Genomic DNA, 24171 nt, shown 5'->3' on the forward strand with positions numbered 1-24171 from the left:
ATACCAGGTGCTGTATGCTCTTTTGCTCACTTGCAATATGCACAAGTAGTCCTTCATGAAAGGGGCTGGAAGCTGCTTTCATTTTGCCGAGAGAGAGAGAGAGAGACCACCTTGCATTGTCAAATACCAAATCTGGTTATGAATAAGTAGCCTATGGTTGTCGAGGTATTTTGTACGGCCAAACCAGCATGGCAACGCCCGATCTCGTCCGATCTCGGAAGCTAAGCAAGGTTGGGCCTGGTTAGTACTTGGATGGGAGACCGCCTGGGAATACCAGGTGCTGTATGCTCTTTTGCTCACTTGCAATATGCACAAGTAGTCCTTCATGAAAGGGGCTGGAAGCTGCTTTCATTTTGCCGAGAGAGAGAGAGAGAGACCACCTTGCATTGTCAAATACCAAATCTGGTTATGAATAAGTAGCCTATGGTTGTCAATGTATTTCGTACGGCCAAACCAGCATGGCAACGCCCGATCTCGTCCGATCTCGGAAGCTAAGCAAGGTTGGGCCTGGTTAGTACTTGGATGGGAGACCGCCTGGGAATACCAGGTGCTGTATGCTCTTTTGCTCACTTGCAATATGCACAAGTAGTCCTTTATGAAAGGGGCTGGAAGCTGCTTTCATTTTGCCGAGAGAGAGAGAGAGAGAGACCACCTTGCATTGTCAAATACCAAATCTGGTTATGAATAAGTAGCCTATGGTTGTCGACGTATTTCGTACGGCCAAACCAGCATGGCAACGCCCGATCTCGTCCGATCTCGGAAGCTAAGCAAGGTTGGGCCTGGTTAGTACTTGGATGGGAGACCGCCTGGGAATACCAGGTGCTGTATGCTCTTTTGCTCACTTGCAATATGCACAAGTAGTCCTTCATGAAAGGGGCTGGAAGCTGCTTTCATTTTCCTGAGAGAGAGAGAGAGAGAGAGAGACCACCTTGCATTGTCAAATACCAAATCTGGTTATGAATAAGTAGCCTATGGTTGTCGAGGTATTTCGTACGGCCAAACCAGCATGGCAACGTCCGATCTCGGAAGCTAAGCAAGGTTGGGCCTGGTTAGTACTTGGATGGGAGACCGCCTGGGAATACCAGGTGCTGTATGCTCTTTTGCTCACTTGCAATATGCACAAGTAGTCCTTCATGAAAGGGGCTGGAAGCTGCTTTCATTTTGCCGAGAGAGAGAGAGAGAGAGAGAGAGAGACCACCTTGCATTGTCAAATACCAAATCTGGTTATGAATAAGTAGCCTATGGTTGTCAACGTATTTCGTACGGCCAAACCAGCATGGCAACGCCCGATCTCGTCCGATCTCGGAAGCTAAGCAAGGTTGGGCCTGGTTAGTACTTGGATGGGAGACCGCCTGGGAATACCAGGTGCTGTATGCTATTTTGCTCACTTGCAATATGCACAAGTAGTCCTTCATGAAAGGGGCTGGAAGCTGCTTTCATTTTGCCGAGAGAGAGAGAGAGAGACCACCTTGCATTGTCAAATACCAAATCTGGTTATGAATAAGTAGCCTATGGTTGTCGACGTATTTCGTACGGCCAAACCAGCATGGCAACGCCCGATCTCGTCCGATCTCGGAAGCTAAGCAAGGTTGGGCCTGGTTAGTACTTGGATGGGAGACCGCCTGGGAATACCAGGTGCTGTATGCTCTTTTGCTCACTTGCAATATGCACAAGTAGTCCTTCATGAAAGGGGCTGGAAGCTGCTTTCATTTTGCCGAGAGAGAGAGAGACCACCTTGCATTGTCAAATACCAAATCTGGTTATGAATAAGTAGCCTATGGTTGTCGAGGTATTTCGTACGGCCAAACCAGCATGGCAACGCCCGATCTCGTCCGATCTCGGAAGCTAAGCAAGGTTGGGCCTGGTTAGTACTTGGATGGGAGACCGCCTGGGAATACCAGGTGCTGTATGCTCTTTTGCTCACTTGCAATATGCACAAGTAGTCCTTCATGAAAGGGGCTGGAAGCTGCTTTCATTTTGCCGAGAGAGAGAGAGAGAGACCACCTTGCATTGTCAAATACCAAATCTGGTTATGAATAAGTAGCCTATGGTTGTCGACGTATTTCGTACGGCCAAACCAGCATGGCAACGCCCGATCTCGTCCGATCTCGGAAGCTAAGCAAGGTTGGGCCTGGTTAGTACTTGGATGGGAGACCGCCTGGGAATACCAGGTGCTGTATGCTCTTTTGCTCACTTGCAATATGCACAAGTAGTCCTTCATGAAAGGGGCTGGAAGCTGCTTTCATTTTGCCGAGAGAGAGAGAGAGAGACCACCTTGCATTGTCAAATACCAAATCTGGTTATGAATAAGTAGCCTATGGTTGTCGACGTATTTCGTACGGCCAAACCAGCATGGCAACGCCCGATCTCGTCCGATCTCGGAAGCTAAGCAAGGTTGGGCCTGGTTAGTACTTGGATGGGAGACCGCCTGGGAATACCAGGTGCTGTATGCTCTTTTGCTCACTTGCAATATGCACAAGTAGTCCTTCATGAAAGGGTCTGGAAGCTGCTTTCATTTTCCTGAGAGAGAGAGAGAGAGAGAGAGACCACCTTGCATTGTCAAATACCAAATCTGGTTATGAATAAGTAGCCTATGGTTGTCGAGGTATTTCGTACGGCCAAACCAGCATGGCAACGCCCGATCTCGTCCGATCTCGGAAGCTAAGCAAGGTTGGGCCTGGTTAGTACTTGGATGGGAGACCGCCTGGGAATACCAGGTGCTGTATGCTCTTTTGCTCAATTGCAATATGCACAAGTAGTCCTTCATGAAAGGGGCTGGAAGCTGCTTTCATTTTGCCGAGAGAGAGAGAGAGAGACCACCTTGCATTGTCAAATACCAAATCTGGTTATGAATAAGTAGCCTATGGTTGTCGACGTATTTCGTACGGCCAAACCAGCATGGCAACGCCCGATCTCGTCCGATCTCAGAAGCTAAGCAAGGTTGGGCCTGGTTAGTACTTGGATGGGAGACCGCCTGGGAATACCAGGTGCTGTATGCTCTTTTGCTCACTTGCAATATGCACAAGTAGTCCTTCATGAAAGGGGCTGGAAGCTGCTTTCATTTTCCTGAGAGAGAGAGAGAGAGAGAGAGACCACCTTGCATTGTCAAATACCAAATCTGGTTATGAATAAGTAGCCTATGGTTGTCGAGGTATTTCGTACGGCCAAACCAGCATGGCAACGCCCGATCTCGTCCGATCTCGGAAGCTAAGCAAGGTTGGGCCTGGTTAGTACTTGGATGGGAGACCGCCTGGGAATACCAGGTGCTGTATGCTCTTTTGCTCACTTGCAATATGCACAAGTAGTCCTTCATGAAAGGGGCTGGAAGCTGCTTTCATTTTGCCGAGAGAGAGAGAGAGAGAGAGACCACCTTGCATTGTCAAATACCAAATCTGGTTATGAATAAGTAGCCTATGGTTGTCAACGTATTTCGTACGGCCAAACCAGCATGGCAACGCCCCCTTTCTGTGACAAACCAGGAAGTGAGTGCGCCGAGAGCAGGTGGAGAGTGTTTTTTCATAGTACGTTTTTGTCGTTATACGGTGTCATTTCGTTTCTTTCTTTCATTTTTTGTCCGTAAATAGTTTTGTGTTTGTGTTAGTTGCCTTTCCCCCAGCAGCTTTTGCTGTTTGGGGGACTTTTTGTGGTTCTGTGTTTTATGGCGCGGACGGCTAGCATGGCAACGAACAATGGACTGGATTTAACAATGGAACAGCCTGTGGACAAAAGGAGTGAAGGAGGACAACCGAAGGACAAACAAACAACTAACGGGGCAAACGTGCCGATTGAAGGTGGACAAAAGGAGAGAGTCAAGGACGGTGAGAGAGACAAATATGGGAAGGAGTTGACTGTGGAAGTGGTGGTGGAAGGAACTGAAAACATTTCCACAATGGACTTGTGCAAGGAGGTGAAGAAGCAGTGTGGAGTGGTGCTTGGCTGCAGGACGAGAGGTGACAGGAAATATGAGCTCACCATGAAGGACAATGACGGGAAGGTGAAGCTCATGGATGGCATCAGAGTGAGAGGGGCTCTGGTGCATGGCAGTGACATTGTAAATAATGAGATGGTGGTGTCATTCATCAACCTGCCGGTGTATCTGCAGGATTGGAGAATTATAGCGAGACTGGAGGAGTGGGGAGTACAGGCCATCTCGACTGTTAAGCGTCGAGTGTGGCCGGGAACGGAGATTGTGGATGGGACACGCTTTTTAAAGGTGCGTTTCACGGAGCAGGTCCGTTCGCTCCCATACTCCACCAAGTTTGAGACTTTGAGAGGCACTGAATACTTTAGGGTTATCCATGACCGGCAGGTGAGAGTCTGTCGGTTGTGCATCAAGCCGGGGCATATTTTTAAGGACTGCCCAGAATTCAAATGTTTCCGCTGTGGCAAGGCTGGGCACTACGCAAGGGAGTGCGTCCAGGGGAACGCGGAGGAAGAGGATGTGGAAGGGAGCAAGCGGGGAAAGGACGTCCAGACCATGGAGCTGAACGAGGAGGAAGGGGAGGAATTGGCTGATGAGGAGGAGGAGGGAGGCGGCGATCTCAAGACAGGACAGAGCTCGGGAGCAGAGGACGCGAGCGAGGTTGGAGGAGACGACGGGGACCAGGAAGACACGCAGGACGAGCTGGACAGCGAGATGGAGGACGTGGAAGAGGGAGAGGAGGGCATGGAGCAAGGAGGTGGCAGAAGGAAGGGGAGGGCCGGAGCGGCAACTAAGGAGAAGCGGCGGAAAGCGTTGGGGAAGAAAGGCGAGGACGTGCTGCGGCTGGAGGGGCTGCCACAGAGGAATAGAGGAGGGCGAAAGAAGTTGGTGGAGGAGGAGGCGTTGAAACACGCAGTCACGGTGGCAGCACGACGGCGGGATGAGAGGGACGCTGAGACGGACCAAAGACGGGGGCTGCGGAATGGCGAACAGCTGGGAGATGGCAAGTGACAATTTTCATATGATTGGTTTTGTTTATTTCTTTTGTGGGTTTGCTCTCATGACCACTGTAACATCTGTAAATGTTAATGGCCTAAGAGCCAGAAGGAAAATGAAGGAACTGGTGTATGTATATAGGAGTGATATTATGTGTATACAAGAAACAAACTGGGATGAGGACAAGGTGAAGGAGATGAGGGAGGAATGGGAAGGTGACATGTTTTACAATAATGGGGCTAGGAACGCACGGGGGGTGGCGATTTTAATTAAGAAGGATAAGGTGGAAGAGGCCAGGGAGGTGTACAGGGATGAGATAGGGCGGATTTTAGTCATTGAGTTCAGATATAGGGAGGTAGAATTTAGATTAATAAATGTCTATGTGCCAAATATAGAGTTAGATAAGAGGGGTGTATTACAGGAGTTAGAGGGGTTGATAACAGGGAGGTGCATAATAGTGGGGGATTTCAATACTAAATGCAGTAGATTAGATGTAGGGAAGGGGGTAGAATTTAGATGGGAAATGTCGAGGAGTATTTTGCTGAATATAATAAGGGACAAAGGATTGATTGATGTGTGGAGAAATGAGCATCCAGACATGAGGGAGTTCACGAGGAGGCAGATGAGGGAAGGTGTTTTGAAACAGAGTAGGATAGATTTAGTTTTAGTACAGGGGGAAATGGTAGGATATGTGGATAGTATAAGACACCAGGGAAATAGCTTTAGTGATCATGATGCTGTTAGGTTTAGAATTAAGGTAGGGCAAGAGGAGGTAGGTGGAGGATTGTGGATATTGAATGCAGGGTATATTGAGGAGGAAGAGTATGAGCAGCAGATTAGGGAGTTATTAGGTAGGGAAACGGAGAGGGTAGAAGAGTATAGGGAGGTTGATAGGGTGGATGAGAGTGTAGGGGAGAGATGGGAGGTGGTGAAGGATATGATTAAATCAATCAGTATCAGGTATAGTAGGAAAAGGAAAAGAAGGAGGGTGAAGGAAGAACAGGGTTTGAGGGAAAGGCTGAGGGTGGAGTTAAACAGGGCCGAGGATGAGGAGGGGTATAGTATGGAGAGTTATTTAGAGGCAAAAATGGATTTAGACAGGTTTGAGAGGGAAAAATGTAGAGGGGCAATTTTGAGGAGTAAGGCGGTATATGCTCTGGAGGGGGAGAAATGTACCGGATATTTCTTAGGGCTGGAGAAGAGAAAGCAGGGTAGGACATATATACATGAAATCAATAATAAGGAGGGGGTGACAACAAATGATTACGTGGAGATACTGGAGAGGGTGCAGGAGTTTTATGGGGAATTGTATCAGAGAGGAGGAGTGGATGAGGGCAGCATGGAGGAGGTGTTGGATAGTATGGAAAGTGAGTTAGGGGAGATGGATAGGGGGTGGTGTGACAGGGAAATTAATGGGGCAGAGGTGATAGAAGCGATAGGGGGTCTGAACAGTGGGAAGAGCCCGGGGAGTGATGGGATAGGGACAGAGTTTTACAAGGTGTATAAAAACCAGGTGGCACCAATTTTAGTGGAAGTATTTAGAGGGATGGAGAGAACAGGGATAGTACAGAGTAGAATGGTGGAGGGTGTAATCACTATATTGTACAAGAAGGGAAGTAAATTGGATCTGGGGAACTATAGGCCCATTAGTTTATTGAATGTAGACTATAAAATACTGACCAAAGTGTTAGCGAATAGGATGAAGAGAGTCATAGGGGGGATAGTGCAGCCAACACAAAGTTATAGTGTGCCAGGTAGGGATATAGCAGACACGATAGGGACAGTTAGGGACGTGATAGAATACTTGAAGAGAGATAAGATAGGGGGAGTGGTAATAGGGATAGACTGGAATAAAGCATTTGATAGAGTAGAGCATGAGTTTTTGTACAGGGTATTGGGGAAGGTAGGGTTTGGGGACAGAATGGTGGGTTGGGTGAGGAGGTTATATGGGAGTGCCAGGAGCTGTGTAAAGGTGAATGGAGTGTTGACCGATAGATTTGAGGTGGGGAGGTCTGTGAGGCAGGGATGTCCTCTATCTGCACTATTATATGCCATCTGTGCAGAGCCTCTGGCCACACTGATTAAGAGGGACCAGGGGGTGACAGGGATTGGGCTGCCATATGGGGGGATATGTGTAGTCAACCAGTATGCCGATGATACCACAATCACAGTGAGGGATGGGGAAAGTGTGAAAAGGGTGCTAGAGCTGGTGGAGAAATATGGACAAGCGTCAGGGGCAAGGATTAATAAGGACAAGTCAGAAATAATGTATATAGGACGGGTGGAGAGAGAAGACGTGGGGTTAAGGGTAGAGGAGAAATATATAAAAGTATTGGGTGTGCATCTAGGAGTGGACAGTCGGGAGGCGAGGGATGTGACTTGGACAGGGGTGATTAATAAAATAAGGACTGTATGTATATCGTGGAGAGGGCGAAGATTGCGTTTAAAGGGAAAGGTCATTGTGGTAAATAGTTTGTTACTCTCAGTGTGTGTATATGTGATGAACGTCATTGACATGCCAGAGTGGGTTATGAATGCTCTAAATAAAATAGTGTGTGATTTCATGTGGGACGGGAAAGGTGTTAAAATTGCAAAGAACACTCTGGTGGGGAAATGGTGGGAGGGAGGTCTGAACTTAGTGGATTTGGAAACAAAGAAGACTGCACTGAGGATAAAAACTGTGAGAAAATATATGGTTGGACAATGGGACTATGGGTGGAAGGAGTTGTTAAGGAAATATGTTAATGATGTGGGAGGGATGGGGGACAGTGCTTGGTACATGGGGTTCAAGCAGTCAATGACGGTTGGAATACCAGAGATATACAGGGAGGTGCTGGAGGCTTGGAGAAGGATTCTGCCAAAGGTAGAATATGATTGTGGGACTTTAACTGGGATTGTGAATCTGCCTCTGTTTTTAAATGAGAAGATCAAGTGGAACCAAAAAACCTTGTATGAGCCCAAGTTCTTCTTCGGAGGCATTAAGCAGGTGAAGGACATTGTTTATGAGGCCATCCCGGGATTTCTCAGAGGGAACTGTATATACGACACGGTGTGTGAGTGGGAGGGAATGGAGAGCAGAGAGGAAGTTTGCAAGATATATGAAAAAATCAAGTCAAGCATACCTTTGGAATGGGCTACTCTCTTGCAAACACAATGTATGTTTCATAGGGATGACTGTATGCCGGTGATGTATGTCATGGAGGATGGCGAGAAATGTATGATGGACAGTATGAGTGTAAAGAAAATATATGGATGGTTAATTGTTAATATGTTCAAGGCGCCAGCGGCGGAGAAGGTGTGGAGTGGAGTATTTGTGGATATGGAGGTGAAGAAAATTTGGTCAAACTTAAACATCAAATATAACACCATTGAATGCGAAAATAATGACTTTCTGATAAGACACAACAGAATATACACAAACGTGGTGCTACATGCTATTAATAATGAGGTGAATATAATGTGTGATGTGTGTAATGGTGGTCGTGAGAGCTTTTTACATTATTTTTTGGATTGTGTTGATTTGGTTGATTTCTTTGTTTTCATCAAGGCCTTGTTGGTGGAGAACTGGAGTTGGGAGTTTGACTTGGAGGATGGGTGGAGGCCTCTGTTTTTGTTTGGGGTGTTTGCTAAGAGCAAAAAAACAAATCTGTGTTTAATTAACTTTGTTTTAAGTCACGCCAGATATGCTGTGGTGCTACGACGGAACTTTGCCCACTTTGAGGGGCGCAAGGTAAAGATTAAACCCTTGTTTAAGACACTCATGAAGAGAAGCATTGGACTTCTTTGGAATTATGGTGGAGTGGATGTAAAATCCTTCTTTGTGCATGGGAATACATTAGTTTCTGAAGGAGAAGGGGGAAAGATGTTAATCAATTGGTGACGAAGGAGTTGCTTTTGTAAATATTGTTCCTTTGGTCATTGGTGGTGGATATTGTGTGTGATTATGCATATGTGAATGTCAGTATGTCTTGTAAATTTGTGAATTGAAAAAACACTAATAAAAAGATAAAAAAAAAAGGCAACGCCCGATCTCGTCCGATCTCGGAAGCTAAGCAGGGTTGGGCCTGGTTAGTACTTGGATGGGAGACCGCCTGGGAAGACCAGGTGCTGTATGCTCTTTTGCTCACTTGCAATATGCACAAGTAGTCCTTCATGAAAGGGGCTGGAAGCTGCTTTCATATTGCCGAGAGAGAGACCACCTTGGATTGTCAAATACCAAATATGGTTATGAATAAGTAGCCTATGGTTGTCAACGTATTTCGTACGGCCAAACCAGCATGGCAACGCCCGATCTCGTCCGATCTCGGAAGCTAAGCAAGGTTGGGCCTGCTTAGTACTTGGATGGGAGACCGCCTGGGAATACCAGGTGCTGTATGCTCTTTTGCTCACTTGCAATATGCACAAGTAGTCCTTCATGAAAGGGGCTGGAAGCTGCTTTCATTTTGCCGAGACAGAGAGAGAGAGAGAGAGAGAGAGAGAGAGAGAGAGAGACCACCTTGGATTGTCAAATACCAAATCTGATTATGAATAAGTAGCCTATGGTTGTCAACGTATTTCGTACGGCCAAACCAGCATGGCAACGCCCGATCTCGTCCGATCTCGGAAGCTAAGCAAGGTTGGGCCTGCTTAGTACTTGGATGGGAGACCGCCTGGGAATACCAGGTGCTGTATGCTCTTTTGCTCACTTGCAATATGCACAAGTAGTCCTTCATGAAAGGGGCTGGAAGCTGCTTTCATTTTGCCGAGACAGAGAGAGAGAGAGAGAGAGAGAGAGAGAGAGAGACCACCTTGGATTGTCAAATACCAAATCTGATTATGAATAAGTAGCCTATGGTTGTCAACGTATTTCGTACGGCCAAACCAGCATGGCAACGCCCGATCTCGTCCGATCTCGGAAGCTAAGCAAGGTTGGGCCTGCTTAGTACTTGGATGGGAGACCGCCTGGGAATACCAGGTGCTGTATGCTCTTTTGCTCACTTGCAATATGCACAAGTAGTCCTTCATGAAAGGGGCTGGAAGCTGCTTTCATATTGCCGAGAGAGAGAGAGAGAGAGAGAGAGAGAGAGAGAGAGAGACCACCTTGGATTATCAAATACCAAATCTGGTTATGAATAAGTAGCCTATGGTTGTCAACGTATTTCGTACGGCCAAACCAGCATGGCAACGCCCGATCTCGTCCGATCTCGGAAGCTAAGCAGGGTTGGGCCTGGTTAGTACTTGGATGGGAGACCGCCTGGGAATACCAGGTGCTGTATGCTCTTTTGCTCACTTGCAATATGCACAAGTACTCCTTCATGAAAGGGGCTGGAAGCTGCTTTCATTTTGCCGAGACAGAGAGAGAGAGAGAGACCACCTTGGATTGTCAAATACCAAATCTGGTTATGAATAAGTAGCCTATGGTTGTCAACGTATTTCGTACGGCCAAACCAACATGGCAACGCCTGATCTCGTCCGATCTCGGAAGCTAAGCAGGGTTGGGCCTGCTTAGTACTTGGATGGGAGACCGCCTGGGAATACCAGGTGCTGTATGCTCTTTTGCTCACTTGCAATATGCACAAGTAGTCCTTCATGAAAGGGGCTGGAAGCTGCTTTCATTTTGCCGAGACAGAGAGAGAGAGAGAGAGAGAGAGAGAGAGACCACCTTGGATTGTCAAATACCAAATCTGGTTATGAATAAGTAGCCTATGGTTGTCAACGTATTTCGTACGGCCAAACCAGCATGGCAACGCCCGATCTCGTCCGATCTCGGAAGCTAAGCAGGGTTGGGCCTGGTTAGTACTTGGATGGGAGACCGCCTGGGAATACCAGGTGCTGTATGCTCTTTTGCTCACTTGCAATATGCACAAGTAGTCCTTCATGAAAGGGGCTGGAAGCTGCTTTCATATTGCCGAGAGAGAGAGAGAGAGAGAGAGAGAGAGAGAGAGAGAGACAGAGAGAGAGAGATAAAGAGAGATAAAGAGAGAGAGAGAAGGAGAGAGAGCACACCTTCAGTTTCTTCAGGTATGTTTTCCCTGGGGCTCCATCTGTGTCCTGGGGGAGGAAGGCTTCCACCAGGGCATATAGCTGGAGTATGAAGCAATCTGGACCCTGGGGATGGGGAGGAGGGGGGGAGGAAGAGAGCAAGAGAAGGAGGGGGGCTGGGTCAAACACCAAAACTGTGACTGACTGACTAGTCAACCACTTGTAAACTTTGGCCCGCATCGTGGAGTAGATGGAAATGACTTCCATGGCTATCTAGACACGGTGAGGTCACTGCACCCCTGTGATGCAGGACTGGGGAGGCGGGGCACTTACTTTGAAACACGACTGGCGATAGCCAAACACGATCAGGCGCAGCATAACCAGCTCAATCACCACATCTATGATGCTCAAGTGATTAATCTGAAAATAGTTCCCACAAGTTATTAGCTAGCTCTTAGACTCTCACATCTCTGATTCTGATGAAGTTAGATGAGATGTAATGTGAGGTGTCCAGGTCATTAAACTGTGCATATTGCCTCGGCTTTGAGGCCAATTTGTGCTTGGAAAAACAATGTCAGTCAGACAAGTTTGCTGCCACAGACAAGTGTCTCGCACCTTCTAGACTGTGTAATGTCACAGACCCCATGCCCAAATGTAGACATTGAGACTGCCTTGCTCAATAAAGATGTTGTGAGCTTGGCACATTTTTATGAGCATGAACTGACCATAAGGGGGGCTGAGGTCAGAAAGGGAAAAATATTTCATCCTCTCTTCCTCCTTTCCTGCCCTCCTCTCCCCCACCATCCATCATCTCCTTTACCTCCTCTCCCCTCCCTTGCCTCCCCTTCCCCCCCTCTCCTCACCGACTCCGCTGCCAGCTCCTGCATGATGGAGTCTAGGTGGGCGTGGTCTGAGGCGTACTCCCTCAGCCTGGTGTATTGCTGAAACAGCTGCTCTTCATCCTGGAGAACACAGACACAGTCACACACAGACCCCATGTTTTCGAAGGCGTGTTAGATTTATCTCCAAGTTAGCATGTGTGTAGACTGTTCAAGTGGTGACACCCTAAAGGGTGACATATATCAAGGTCACCCAAAGTCACTGTTGGTGGGGAGGGATAATATGTCAGATACCTTTTGTGCTTCGGTTGCCAGCCTTTCTAAAAGCCAGTGAGTTGCTGCCAACATGACATAACTAGCTAAAATAATCATTACTAACAGCACACAAGAGTTAACTACCTAGCATTTTATAGAACATCAACACACAGGAGCTAGCTAGATAGTAGACTACTTACAGTGAAGGCCTGCCTGAGAGCTGCCACCTTGTAGGACAGTTGGTCAACGGTTCTGTCTCTCAAGTAGTACCTATGGAGATACATCAGTCAAGTTAACCTGGACAAGCTAACTACAGCGCATTGAGGGAAACCTTGATAAAATGCATTCCTGTGCATACAGTAGTATTTATATCATCTATCTAGAAGAACCATGTGTATGGCGTATTGTCAAATGTAACAATTAATATATCCCTGTTAAGGAATTGTACTAACTTGAGGAATTCCATTTCATTTTCCCATTTCGCAGGGAAATCGGTCTCATGATCCCAGTCCTGGTCCTTGGTCCAGCCCTCATCCTTCTCCTCCTCAGAGGAGTCCCAGTCCTGGCCCTGGTCCTTGGTGCAGCCCTCATCCTTCTCCTCCTCAGAGGGGTCCCAGTCCTGGCCCTTGGTCCAGCCCTCATCCTTCTCCTCCTCAGAGGAGTCCTGGCCCTGGTCCTTGGTCCAGCCCTCATCCTTCTCAGAGGGGTCCCAGTCCTGGCCCTGGTCCTTGGTCCAGCCCTCATCCTTCTCCTCTCCAGAAGGGTCCCAGTCCTGGTCCTCCTCCTTGGTCCATCCCTCATCCTTCTCAGAGGGGTCCCAGTCCTGACCCTGTTCCTTGGTCCAGCCCTCATCCTTCTCAGAGGGGTCCCAGTCCTGGCCCTGGTCCTTGGTCCAGCCCTCATCCTTCTCCTCCTCAGAGGGGTCCCAGTCCTGGCCCTGGTCCTTGGTCCAGCCCTCATCCTCCTCAGAGGGGTCCCAGTCCTGGCCCTGGTCCTTGGTCCAGCCCTCATCCTCCTCAGAGGGGTCCCAGTCCTGGCCCTGGTCCTTGGACCAGCCCTCATCCTTCTCCTCCTCAGAGGGGTCCCAGTCCTGGCCCTGGTCCTTGGTCCAGCCCTCATCCTCCTCAGAGGGGTCGCAGTCCTGGCCCTGGTCCTTGGTCCAGCCCTCATCCTCCTCCTCAAATGAGTCCTGATCCTGGGAGAAAGACTCCTCCTCGCAGGTCGAGGTGTTTCTGGACCCCCAGGAGGTTCTGGCTGTGGTGCGCAGAATCCCATCTGGACCCACGACCATGCTGGCCTCAATGATGGAAATATCAGTTTGCTAGTGGACAGAAAGGAGACACACACACCTTTAACATTGAGTCCTAAAGGGATGATTCAGCTTGCTGGGATCGAGTGTGGTGGGGAGGTTCTATCTATCCTAGTGTTGCAGTTCTCACCGCTTCGTCAGCCAGAACCGGGGAGTAGAAGTCAGTCTTAGAACATACATGAGACTGATACTGTCTCACCTGTCCTCCAATGAGCTGTAGGGGAAAGGAGATACAAGGAAGGGGATGAGTGACAGAGTGCTGCGTAACTGAGCCTGAGTACAGGCTTCAGATACAAGCCTGAACAGGAAAGTCACACTGTTGGCATCTGTCGCACTTCAGGAAATCTTACCTGAACTCCGGTCACCGCCATCACCATGGCAGCCATGTGGGGGAATCCCTGCAACAGCAAACAGAGGAAGAGGGACCTGGGTCAGACACGCACCCGGAGTGTGGCTTGTGCGTGTGTGATTGTGTTTGCACTTACATTTGGGCCGAGCCTGGATCTCTCCTCAGACATGGCCCACCACAGTCTGGCGTCAGCCCCCCTCACCATGCACACTCTGCACATCTGTACGTGCACCTTCTGAGGGAGTGGGAAGGAGGGAGGAGCTGTTACACATAACAACAATAGGCCTGTTTGTCTGGGTAGGTGCGCAGGTGTGTTTGCGAAGGCTGACTCATTGTACCTTAGATCCAGATCCTCTGGTCCATGAGAAGGAGGAGGCATGGTTCCTCTCAGAGCTCACCAGAGCAGTACACAAGCTCCTCTACAGAAACATGAGCAGAGAAGAAGAGGGTGAGGTGGAATGTTCTGAAACTGCTGTAGGACCCACAGACCCTTACCATACTGTAACTCAGAGCTTGTGTCCGTCGTCTTACACTGAGAAACATAGTATCTCTGACATAAATACTTTTGTTCGTGTAGTTGAATTGACACACTCAAATGATGACTTCCTGAGGTGTCTATTCCTCCAGTCTCACAGGGGGAGAGGAATACACACATTAGGCAGCCAGGCTGTCACATTCATAACAGGAGAGAGGGGGTCAAGAGAACTACCTCCCCTGAATTGAACTAGCCACTCCATCCATGTCCCACTATGTTTCCATAGGGATCAAATAACCCAGGACTGAACCACTCATCATGACATCATCATCTCAACATTCCAGAACATTGCAGCAAATTTGCAGAAAAACAACTGAGATAATGACTGTGTAAGTGTGAGTATTTGTGTGTTTGTGTTTGTGTAAAGGTAAAGGTAAGATGGCTCTTACCCCAGTCCAAATGACCACAGGGCCACAGTAGAGGGGGCTGAACTCCCAGGGCAGCAAGGGTCCGCTGGTCATCTGAAACACATGACACACAAAAACCCATTTAAACCCATTTGTCTACCTAGTAACTAAACAGAGCTCATCACTTGACCACAGGGCCACTCACACTGCTTACACCATTTATACATGTATCTCTAAGCTAAAACAATAAGTTAGCTAGTTTAGTTACTAGTACATACAGTCTGAGTGGAAATAATGAAGACCCTGAAGCTGGCCTTTATGTCGGCTTGTGAACATTAATGGTGCTTGACTGACCTGCACCCCTGTGACCCTTTGATATGTATTTTATTGTTTTGGCTCATAGATACATGTATAAATGGTGTAAGCATTGTGAGTCTTCCATAATGTTGACTCTTTGAATTTGTTCTGAATTATGTTACCTGTCCTCTGAGTGCTAGTTCCTCCAATGCCATCTTCCCAGCCTGGGTGAGGTAGATCTTAGGAATGTGATGCAGCCAAACTGGGGCCGTGAAGAAGGTCTGTGACAGTGAACAACAGGAGACTTTAACTTCACCATCTTTGTCCAATGGTGACTGATACTGTGCATTTAAGACAGTGGTTTCTCAACCTGAAGACTGCAGAATTTGGACTAAGAACATAGAAGGTGGAATGAGAGAAGGTGAATGGTTACCAGAGTGTCCAGAGATGTTAACTCTGTCATTAACAGCTTCCCAGCACGAGTCAGCTGAACAACAGCAGGCATGGATGACGGAGCCTTCATGGCAGAGAGAAAATGTAGAGAATCTTAGGGATTGTTATGAATAAATCGTAATTTTCAGAGTAGGCTTACATTGTCAATGTTTTAAAAAGACATTACTAAGCTATTGTTATTTGCCCATGTTCTCAGTGAAAACTTTATGCGCCCTCTCAAACTCTTAGCTCCGAGACAGAGGAGAACTTACAGGACGCCACACCGGCATGTACAGCAGCAGAGGTCCAGACAGAGGGCTGAACAGAGGCAGCAGCAGCTCCTCTTCCTCCTCCGTGACCTGAGGAAGAAGAGGACAGTAGAGGAGGTTTTTAATGACAGTCTAATATGAAACTAGCAAACATATGTAAACATTTCCCCCACCAGATATGTACTTCCCCCTTGTGTCAAACTACACACACACAAGATCAAATATTTTGGCATTTTAAGTACAAATGCAAATGGACAAATGGGCATCAAAACCAGTAATAGGATGTGGTCTAGTAGGTTTTGTTGCTTAACTGTACAGTCTTTGTCCTGTTCGATGGGGCTCCAATCCAGTTCCTGGAGGCTCTTTGTCAGATGGTGCCTAACACATCCATCAGCTGACAATGAACTTGCTGAAAGTTTAAACAGAAAAAGGGCATGCAGTTAGCACTGTATCATGAATTGGGTTTGTTATCCAACAACTTAGTTGTCCAAAAGCTCCTTCAAACACTTACCAGAATCTGTGTCATCGTTTGTGGGAATTGAGGAGGCATCATTCCTTCTCTCTTCCATTCCCACACAGGTCAACAGGGATAAGAAATGAAAGAATCCTTTCTTCTTTTTCCCCTTCACTTTTTTGGGTCTCTTCTCCTGAGAGACCACTGGGTGACTTTGGACCTGACCCATGTTTAAGTTTGACCAAACTGCAAGTCTTCAGCCAAGGCAGGTGGGAGGAAGGGGCTTCAGCCTGCAGACCCCTATACGACTCCCCGTCAGAGAGCTCCTCTCACTCACCTAGCTGCGTCTTACTATTGGTCCTGGTTGTCTCTCTTCAAGTGTAGTAGTCAAATAACTTATGTTCTTCTATACTCTTTGGTTGAAGTGTAGTAGATAATCTTCACTCTCCGGTGTCAATCTTCTACTGTGCTGCGCGGCTGTGCGCACCTGTTTATATAGCCCTTCCGAGCCACTGTGACATCACAAGGCAATCATGGTCTGGGTGATGATGTCATAATGCAGTATGCGACTCACAGTTTTGGTGTTCCAAGTGCAATTTTTTGTTGCTCTGGACCCCTGTATGTACACAAACATACTGTATATACACAAACACATTGTATGTAAGCACACACACACTTGCTTACTTAAGCCGATTTTGGGGACACGTAAAAACACCCCCACTCTGGGGACACCACCTTCTGAATGGTTTAGAGAGATGCTACCAACTGGTGTTTACTACAAGGGCCACCCACATTGTAAAAATCACTTGATATTTTGAATATAACATTGTCTTAACAATATGAACATTTGCCTTTAGTTTGGGGACAAGTATTATTGAACCCACCTTTGAGGTCCATACCTATAAATACACACAAACACTACTTTCGGGGACAAGTGTCATTAGTCATGTACTGTATCAGAATCAGAATCAGAATGGGATTTATTCGCCATGAACGTTTGCACAGACAAGGAATTTGCTTTGGCAGGAAGGTGCATACAATAAACATATACCTAAAATTTAAATATGTGGACTAACTATACTAAGGGTACATAAACTAGCAGTACTAAGTGGGATTAGAATAGAATTAAATATACAATAAAATAAAATATAAGTTGCCATAAATTACAATATAAAAATACAAAAATACAAATATTACAAAAAATACAAATGTACAAGATACCATGTTGTAATGCAGTGCAAAAAGCAGTGTGTTTTAAGTATGTAGAAGCTTTTAAAAAAATCTATAAATAAGTTGTAATGAGCAACATTAGGTAAGTACTAATATTATAGATTTAACCCGTGTGTTATCTTCGGGTCATTCTGACAAATCAGTCATTGTGACCCACCGTCGTATTGCGACAACTTTACCGCATACAAAAACAAAGTGAAGCATTTTCTTTTAACCTTCGGGCTGTCTCAGACCCCCCACATTGCGAAGGTTAAAGTAATTATTTTTATTTGTTTTTGTATTGGGTAAAAAACAACGATGGTTCGTTATGAACCTTTGGGTCAAGTGACCCGAAGGCAGCACAAGGGTTAAATAGGCCGCTAGGGATTGTCAAGAGGAGGACCAAATCATTTCAACGTACCTGGACTTACAAAACGGCAACGAACTTCAAACATTGCAACTTTACAGCCTACTGCCTATATTGGTCTCGAAATGATTACTGGAGAAAGGTGGCCAGCCTCACCATTGATACCATCAAAGATCTGCATGTTGCAACTTCGGTCTTCTTTGAGGGCTGTAGGTGACAACTGTATGAAGTACAAGTACCACATAGTGAATCATATAATCCCCTTACTATATTGACCCACTATAACACTTCGGCTACTTACATAGCATAATGTATCTATAACAGACAATAAATTAAAAGCCATTACCTTGTAGGAAGCAGACAATATTTTCCCCATAAATGCCTTTATAAAAACTCAATGATAAAAAAGTTTTTCCCAGATTAGTTTAACCCACTCACCACCTCCCCATCACCAAGTTCTGGCAGTGGTCTGTTCCAGTGGAGCTTTACAAAAGCAACGGTACTGTTAAACTGTGTGAAATAAGAGACCAGATACATTTAATTTGTTATTTAGTAACATATCTTCCAAAAATACAGCACAAAGGGGATTTTTTTGCACATTGTACCACAACCCAACATTGTGTGTAGTCCCCGTAACAAAGCGCATAGATGCCACAACCTTCACCCACCTTCATCAAATTGGGGCTGAAAAATCATACATTAATGAGTAGGGTTATCCACACCCTTTTACAGAAAAAAAAGTAACTAGCTCTAGTCTGACTGAGCTTTAAATGGCTTTTGATACAGCCTTTTGACACAGCCTTTAAAACAATCCATATACTTGTAACATACTAATCCAAACATACCTTCCTTATGCAACAACAGTAAGGGGTATAATATGCAACAACAGTAAGGGGTATAAGTAACATTTGCATGTGTGTAACATTCCATTTTTATATTTTTCCTGAAGCACTGTACTGTCTTTTAAGTGTAGTGATTCTGTTTCTGACAAAGTTCTTTACACCTGTCCACGTCCTGTCTCTCAGTGCTTGTGGTTCAGCATCCATGCACTGGAGGCAGTCCCGTTTTTGAGGCACTTTGCATGTCTGGATAAAGCGCATCATGTGTCGTTCCACTGCACACACCTCAACATCTTCCCACTTACGTTTGGCCTTGCATGCTGCAGACTCTGTTTGGGAACAAAATATATGCAGCTTTATCAGATGTATAAACACATACAATAAGTATCCAAGATGTGCAGAGACAAAAGTGTAAATTCAAAAATGAACTAAATGTAGAGGCTATTACCTTTAGGTTTGAGAGAAATGGGAGCAGGTGCTGATGGTGCTGGTGCTAAAGTCAAAGTTGTCTCCATGTCTGGTACATCAGTGCAGTCCTCATCACTTGACACTTCACTTGAGTGATCTACTACATCTGAGGAAACAAAAGAAATACAAAAAATGCAACACTGTAAAACACTTTTCAGAAAATCTAGCTCACCAACTGTCAAAGCTGCATTCAGTAGTTTGAAATGTCCTACAGTAATAAGATATATACAGTTAGCAATGCACAGCAGTAACAATCTATTAACCCTTGTGCTGCCTTCGGGTCACATGACCCAAAGGTTCATAACGAACCATCGTTGTGTTTACCCAATTTAAAAACAAATACAAATTATTTTCTTTTAACTTTCGCAATGTGGGGGGTCTGAGACAGCCCAACGGTTAAAAGAAAAAGATTCACTTTGTTTTTCTATGCGGTAAATTTGTCGCAATACGACGGTGGGTCACAATGACTGATGGGTCAGAATGACCCGAAGCTAACACAAGGGTTAACATGTTCGTACCTTCAGGATCGATTTCAATTTCATCCAAGGATTTTCCTTTGTATTGTGACAAAGTGCCTTTCTCCATAGCTGTCAACACTTTGCTCATTTTGGCAAGCTGCAAAGTTCCTTGAGGCAAACGGTAATGCTGTCGGTGGATTCGAATATCGTAGCCTAAAAAGTCTGCAAGTTGGTCTGTTTCATTTTTGTTTAGGTTCAACACTTGTGACATTGTTGCAATATGTTTGCGTAATCTTGTTGAAGTCAGAGCTTCAGGGTGTTTGGCACCACATTCTCTGGCATACTTTTGTAAGCACTCTCCCCCTCGGTAAGCAGTCAATGCCCCTGGTCTGGCGAAGAGGAAGGGGTTCTCTTTGGGAACACCACAGGCCTCACGTGTTTCAGTGAGGAGCTCCAGAGCTGACACCATTGAGGGTTTCAACAGCACAGGAACCATTCTCCCACGTTTCCCCCTGATCTCCACCCGTGTGAAAAACTCACACATTTTCCTCTCACATTCTGGCAGACAAATAGCCATATCCTCATGGAGCACTGACTTGTTTCTTGACAAAAAAGCTTTAAGTTCCATCTTTGAAACTTCTCCTGCTCTTCTATTGAAAATGATGGTTAGAGCGATTGTTACCTTTGTTAAGGCAACATAGTTGTTAGAAGTGTTGCTGATTCTCAGCATTCTTTCGCTAACAACTTGGACATTTTCCATGTGCAAGTTCAAGCGCTTGATAACTTGAGTGAACGGTATTGTTAGTGGAGTATTCCACCTGGCCTCCTTCAAGGTGGTGATCGCACCTGCAGAGATGAACTCATTCCATTTAGCTATCTGTATGATCCTAAAATCTCGAGCAGACTGTGCCCTGCTTTGATCACCACAAATCATTGCATTACTTTCAACAATACTGCATATTTTCTGAAGACTGTGTCCAAGTTTGAGGGCTAAAGTAGCAGTGCGCCATGTGTTATTTTGTGGACAAAACCCTGCCAGCTCTTTCACTGCGGACACAACATGAAGAAAGTTTGACGGAGTGATGAATTCTTCGACATTCCTTAGTGGAGTTCTCTTTCGAGCCTCTAAGACAAGTCTTCCCAGTTCTCTCATCTTTTGGCGAATGTAATCGTGCTTGTTAACGTCTGACCAATGGCAATTAAACATATGTTGTCCAAACTGCAAAATACATTTGTCATTTTGAACAATTCTTGAAACATCATAGGTCATGTGAGAAAGAATGCCTTTTAAACCTTCTGTCACTTCAAGACCAACAGCAGTATTCAGAGCACACAGAGATCTGGCTTGGTTTCTTCCCAGTGTTGATTGATCCCCAGCTCTTACCTTCTCTGGGCAGATTCTGACATGTTTCCATAAAGTTTTTTTGGAATACAGACCTTGACAATAAAGGCAGTGGATGAAATCAGAAAGAAATCAGAAAGGGGATTTATTCGCCATGAAAGTTTGCACAGACAAGGAATTTGCTTTGGCAGGAAGGTGCATACAATAAACATATACCTAAAATTTAAATATGTGGACTAACTATACTAAGGGTAGAAATAAAATATAAGTATACAATAAAATATAAGTGATACAAAAATACAAATATTACAAAAAATACAAATGTACAAGATACCATGTTGTAATGCAGTGCATAAAGCAGAGTGTTTTAACCCTTGTGCTGCCTTCGGGTCACATGACCCAAAGGTTCATAACGAACCATCGTTGTGTTTACCCAATTTTACCCAATACAAAAACAAATAAAAATAATTTTCTTTTAACCATTCCAATGTGGGGGGTCTGAGACAGCCCGACAGTTAAAAGAAAATGCTTCACTTTGTTTTTGTATGAGGTAAATATGTCGCAATACGAAGGTGGGTCACAATGACTGATGGGTCAGAATGACCCGAAGATAACACAAGGGTTAAGCAAGAAGTCATTTGAGTCAGTGTGGTCCCTTGGCCTTGTTGAAGAGGCCAACAGCGGAAGGGAAGAAACTGTTTTTGTGGCGTGAGGTATTGGTCCTGATAGACTGCAGCCTTCTGCCGGAGGGGAGTGACTGAAACAGGGAGTGTCCAGGGTGGGAGGAGTCGGCCACAATCTTCCTCGCTCGCTTCAGGGTCCTCGAGGTGTGCAGGTCCTCGAGGGTAGGCAGATTGCAGCCAATCACCTTCTCAGCAGTACGGATGATACGCTGCAGTCTGCTCTTGTCCTTGGCAGTGGCAGCAGCGTACCAGACGGTGATGGAGGAGGTGAGGATGGACTCAATGATGGCTGAGTAGAAGTGCACCATCATTGTCTTTGGCAGGTTGAACTTCAGCTGCCGAAGGAAGTACATCCTCTGTTGTGCTTTCTTGATGAGGGAGCTGATGTTCAGTTCCCACTTGAGGTCCTGGGAGAGGATAGTGCTGAAGGACTCCAGTGTTGACTGGGGAGTCACACAGGGTGATGGGGGTGAGTGGGGCTGTGTTCCTCCTGAAGTCCACAACCATCTCCACTGTCTTAAGAGCATTGAGCTCTAAGTTGTTCTGGCTGCACCAGGTCACCAGGTTGGCCGCTTCCCACCTATAATCAGACTCGTCTCCACCAGAGATGAGCCCAATAAGGGTGGTGTCGTCCGCAAACTTCAGGAGTTTGACGGACGGATGACTGGAGGTGCAACTGTTGGTGTACAGGGAGAAGAACAGAGGAGAAAGGACGCAGCCCTGAGGTGATCCGGTGCTGATGGACCGGGAGTCAGAGACTTGTGTTTCCAGCTTAACGCACTGCTTCCTGTCAGACAGGAAGTCTGTGATCCACCTGCAGGTGGAATCAGGCACGTTCAGCTGGGAGAGCTTGTCCTGAAGCAGGGCGGGGATGATGGTATAGAATGCAGAGCTGAAGTCCACAAACAGGATCCTGGCATAGGATGCTGGGGAGTCCAGGTGATGTAGGGTGAAGTGGAGGGCCATGTTAACTGCATCGTCCACAGACCTGTTGGCTCTGTAGGCAAACTGCAGGGGGTCCAGTAGAGGGTCAGTGATGGATTTAAGGTGTGCCAGCACCAGGCGCTCGAAAGAATTCATTACCACAGAGGTCATGGCGACGGGTCTGTAGTCATTATGTCCTTCGCTTGTCTGCTCTCACGTGGTCTGTAACGTGCAACTAAATGCCCAGCTCCTTCTCTAACAACATTTGAATTGTAGGCAAAGTTACCCCGGTTTCTGAGCGTGTTTAACTTTGCTCTTCTTTCTTTAGACTTTTTTGGATATTGGACTGCTTTAGCCACCTCTACTTCATTGTGATGGACTGTCTCAAGGTGGCGTGCAATTTTTGATGTTGGTTTCAAGCAGAAGACGCAGTAGTGCCTCTTGTCATAAACCCGATGTGACTGAGAGTTTGATGGGGGCATTACATTAATGGAACTATTTTTCTTTGGACTGTGTTTTAAGCTCCCCTTTTCAGATGTCTTTGTAGGAGATAGTGACGGAAATCTCATTGCTCTCAAAGGTTGTTTGCTAATGGGAGACAAGGCAGGGCTTTCATCGGATTCACTTGAGCTTCTGTCAGAACCCGGTATGTAGTCTGCATCATTGTAGTCTGAGTGATCAGACTGATCAGATGAATCCACTGTGGTATTTTGCTTGGTCTGTAAATAAACAGATATTATCAATGCACAAAAAGATATAACACAATAAAGAACAGGCAAAAAGCATCATATGACCCCCTTAAAAGACTCAGACGACCATGTTCCTCCATTGTTACAGAACTTGATCTGCACAGGGCAAAATACCTGTCTTTTTCTTGATACTCTGAGTTGTTGATCTGTCTGCATGTGACTCCAAGTGACTCCAAGTGACTCCAAGTGACTCCAAGTGACTCCAAGTGACTCCAAGGGAGTCAGTTGGCTGAGCGGTGAGGGAGTCGGGCTAGTAATCAGAAGGTTGCCAGTTCGATTCCCGGTCATGCCAACTGACGTTGTGTCCTTGGGCAAGGCATTTCACCCTACTTGCCTCGGGGGAATGTCCCTGTACTTACTGTAAGTCGCTCTGGATAAGAGCGTCTGCTAAATGACTAAATGTAAGGTCTTTTCACTGACAAGATTGTAACATGTGGTCTCTAGTAATTGAAAAAAACATTATCGTGCTTGCACGGTCGTAGCTCATTTTCTCATGGGCGGGCCAAATTCTCTGGACGGGCAAAGCAGACAAAGGGGAAGACAAGAGGAAAATTCGAAATCGGCCCATCTGAGCTTTCATTTTCTCAAAGGCGGAGCAAGATACAGAGGGCTTGGTTTACACCTATCGCAATTTCTAGCCAGTGGGGGACCATAGGCAGGCTAGGGGAACTCATATTAATGTAAAAAACGAATAAAGTGTAATATTCATGCCATGGGACCTTTAAGCAATAAATGTTGCGTTGCATTAACTTATATGAAAAAAAAAAAAATCTTTGAATTAAGAACAATTACAGTTTACTTTTTAGTGTACTAACAGTAGTAGTGGATTATAGAAATAACATTCCCTCGCACAGCAATGTAATGCTACCTTTGTTTCTGATGTTTGCCCTTCATCCGATAGATCAGTGGTTTGCTCATCCAAGGATGAGGTATCCGTTAAGGGTGGTAACTAAAATTGACAAGAAACAAAATAATAAGCAACATAGTGCACACATCGTTAAAATAAGAATTATCAGGTTTTATTTCAAGAACACTACATAGGCTGTATGTCAGGGTGTGTGGAGGGGTAGGACCCAAATGCACGAGAGATGCGAGAAATGGTAGAAACAAAGGGTTTAATCTTGAAAACGGGAAACAGATAGGGTACTCACACGGACAGGTCGTAGT

The 24171-nt window shown here is 46.0% G+C and overlaps 17 non-coding genes and 2 pseudogenes across 17 annotated transcripts in view; all 19 read left to right on the top strand.

The window, feature by feature from the left end:
* The window catches only part of LOC136936497 (5S ribosomal RNA), a 119-nt gene extending 100 nt beyond the window's left edge, over positions 1–19 (top strand). The window contains exon 1 of the ribosomal RNA XR_010875160.1: positions 1–19. This exon is cut by the window's left edge and continues 100 nt beyond it. This is a non-coding gene — a ribosomal RNA (5S ribosomal RNA).
* A 151-nt stretch (positions 20–170) lies between these two features.
* LOC136936511 (5S ribosomal RNA) lies at positions 171–289 on the top strand. Its single transcript, XR_010875173.1, has one exon. It is a non-coding gene; the product is annotated as a 5S ribosomal RNA (ribosomal RNA).
* A 151-nt stretch (positions 290–440) lies between these two features.
* On the top strand, positions 441–559 carry LOC136936498 (5S ribosomal RNA). Its single transcript, XR_010875161.1, has one exon. It is a non-coding gene; the product is annotated as a 5S ribosomal RNA (ribosomal RNA).
* Positions 560–712: 153 nt separating this feature from the next.
* LOC136936499 (5S ribosomal RNA) lies at positions 713–831 on the top strand. Its single transcript, XR_010875162.1, has one exon. It is a non-coding gene; the product is annotated as a 5S ribosomal RNA (ribosomal RNA).
* Positions 832–988: 157 nt separating this feature from the next.
* LOC136936382 (5S ribosomal RNA) lies at positions 989–1097 on the top strand (annotated as a pseudogene).
* A 161-nt stretch (positions 1098–1258) lies between these two features.
* LOC136936500 (5S ribosomal RNA) lies at positions 1259–1377 on the top strand. Its single transcript, XR_010875163.1, has one exon. It is a non-coding gene; the product is annotated as a 5S ribosomal RNA (ribosomal RNA).
* A 151-nt stretch (positions 1378–1528) lies between these two features.
* On the top strand, positions 1529–1647 carry LOC136936501 (5S ribosomal RNA). The gene has a single exon (XR_010875164.1). It is a non-coding gene; the product is annotated as a 5S ribosomal RNA (ribosomal RNA).
* A 147-nt stretch (positions 1648–1794) lies between these two features.
* LOC136936502 (5S ribosomal RNA) lies at positions 1795–1913 on the top strand. The gene has a single exon (XR_010875165.1). It is a non-coding gene; the product is annotated as a 5S ribosomal RNA (ribosomal RNA).
* Positions 1914–2064: 151 nt separating this feature from the next.
* LOC136936504 (5S ribosomal RNA) lies at positions 2065–2183 on the top strand. The gene has a single exon (XR_010875167.1). It is a non-coding gene; the product is annotated as a 5S ribosomal RNA (ribosomal RNA).
* A 151-nt stretch (positions 2184–2334) lies between these two features.
* Positions 2335–2453, top strand: LOC136936505 (5S ribosomal RNA). Its single transcript, XR_010875168.1, has one exon. It is a non-coding gene; the product is annotated as a 5S ribosomal RNA (ribosomal RNA).
* A 157-nt stretch (positions 2454–2610) lies between these two features.
* Positions 2611–2729, top strand: LOC136936506 (5S ribosomal RNA). The gene has a single exon (XR_010875169.1). It is a non-coding gene; the product is annotated as a 5S ribosomal RNA (ribosomal RNA).
* Positions 2730–2880: 151 nt separating this feature from the next.
* LOC136936525 (5S ribosomal RNA) lies at positions 2881–2999 on the top strand. The gene has a single exon (XR_010875186.1). It is a non-coding gene; the product is annotated as a 5S ribosomal RNA (ribosomal RNA).
* A 157-nt stretch (positions 3000–3156) lies between these two features.
* LOC136936508 (5S ribosomal RNA) lies at positions 3157–3275 on the top strand. Its single transcript, XR_010875170.1, has one exon. It is a non-coding gene; the product is annotated as a 5S ribosomal RNA (ribosomal RNA).
* Positions 3276–9177: 5902 nt separating this feature from the next.
* Positions 9178–9296, top strand: LOC136936517 (5S ribosomal RNA). Its single transcript, XR_010875179.1, has one exon. It is a non-coding gene; the product is annotated as a 5S ribosomal RNA (ribosomal RNA).
* Positions 9297–9473: 177 nt separating this feature from the next.
* On the top strand, positions 9474–9592 carry LOC136936519 (5S ribosomal RNA). Its single transcript, XR_010875180.1, has one exon. It is a non-coding gene; the product is annotated as a 5S ribosomal RNA (ribosomal RNA).
* A 173-nt stretch (positions 9593–9765) lies between these two features.
* On the top strand, positions 9766–9884 carry LOC136936520 (5S ribosomal RNA). The gene has a single exon (XR_010875181.1). It is a non-coding gene; the product is annotated as a 5S ribosomal RNA (ribosomal RNA).
* Positions 9885–10057: 173 nt separating this feature from the next.
* On the top strand, positions 10058–10176 carry LOC136936509 (5S ribosomal RNA). The gene has a single exon (XR_010875171.1). It is a non-coding gene; the product is annotated as a 5S ribosomal RNA (ribosomal RNA).
* A 155-nt stretch (positions 10177–10331) lies between these two features.
* Positions 10332–10450, top strand: LOC136936531 (5S ribosomal RNA; annotated as a pseudogene).
* A 169-nt stretch (positions 10451–10619) lies between these two features.
* Positions 10620–10738, top strand: LOC136936510 (5S ribosomal RNA). Its single transcript, XR_010875172.1, has one exon. It is a non-coding gene; the product is annotated as a 5S ribosomal RNA (ribosomal RNA).
* The last annotated feature ends 13433 nt before the right edge of the window (positions 10739–24171 follow it).

Source organism: Osmerus mordax, chromosome 26 (assembly GCF_038355195.1).
Source record: "Osmerus mordax isolate fOsmMor3 chromosome 26, fOsmMor3.pri, whole genome shotgun sequence".
Classification (NCBI taxonomy): Eukaryota; Metazoa; Chordata; class Actinopteri; order Osmeriformes; family Osmeridae; genus Osmerus; species Osmerus mordax.